The following is a 1,067-nucleotide window of genomic DNA, read 5'->3' as shown; positions in this document are numbered from 1 at the left end:
CCAGTTCTTTTTGGTACAGTGACTCTGTTTTGATGTTTTCTGCATCATTCAATATTTTTCCCATAGAATATTTCAATATTGCAACTTGGGGTTTACATTTTTTCCCTCAGTTCTTTCAGCTTGAGAAATTCTGAGGGTGCTCTTCCCTTTTGGATTTCTAACTCCAGGTCCTTGCACATTTCATTATAACTGATTTTGTCTTTTCCAGCTGCTCTTTGCAATCTTCTGCTCAAGGTCAAGTGTCAGAGTCTCTTTTGACACACATTTTGGTCTTGTCTTCCTTTGCTGTCTTTTGAATGACCCTTTGCTTTCTTCATGGAGGATGTTCTTGATGTCACTATACAATTCCTTGGGTTTTCAGTCATTGGTGTTCAATGCATCGAATCTATTTATTACATGCTCTCTATGTTCAGGAGGGATATAATAAAGGCCATCTTTTGGCTCTCATGGACTTGTTTTAATTGTCTACAACTTCAAGTTGAACTTGCATATGGGCAGTTGATGGTCTCCTCCACAGTCAGTTACTGGTCTTTTTTGGTTGAAGATATTGAACTTTTCCTCTACCCTGTGCCACAGATGTAGTCAATCTGATTCCTGTGTACCCCACCTGGTGAAGTACACGTGTATAGCCACCATTTCTGTTGTTGAAAAAAGATATTAGCAATGAAAAGTAATTTGTCTTGCAAAATTTGATCGTGTGATCTCCAGAACGATTTCTGTCATCCAGGCTAAAATTTCCAATGACTGGTGATACTTTTTTGTTTCCAAATTTGCATTCCATTCACCAGTGATAACTGACACATCTTGATTGCATTTTCAGTCAATTTCAGGCTGCAGAAGTTGGTAAACATCTTCAGTTTCCTCAACTTTGGGTTTCGTGGTTGGTGCATAAATTTGAATAATGCTAGTATTAACTGGTCTTTCTTTTATGCTTATGGATATTATCCTATCACTGACAGCACTGTACTTCAGGACAGCTCTTGAAACATCCTTTGTGATGCCGAACACAGAGTAGCTAAAGCTAATGAAGGAAATGAATATGTAAAAGAGGTGTATAGAAGACTTCA

The sequence above is a fragment of the Orycteropus afer genome, unplaced genomic scaffold (assembly GCF_000298275.1).
Source record: "Orycteropus afer afer isolate SDZICR_OR568_19922 unplaced genomic scaffold, OryAfe1.0 scaffold00991, whole genome shotgun sequence".
Lineage (NCBI taxonomy): Eukaryota > Metazoa > Chordata > Mammalia > Tubulidentata > Orycteropodidae > Orycteropus > Orycteropus afer.
The sequence above is the reverse complement of the archived record's forward strand: the minus strand, read 5'-3'. Positions refer to the sequence as shown.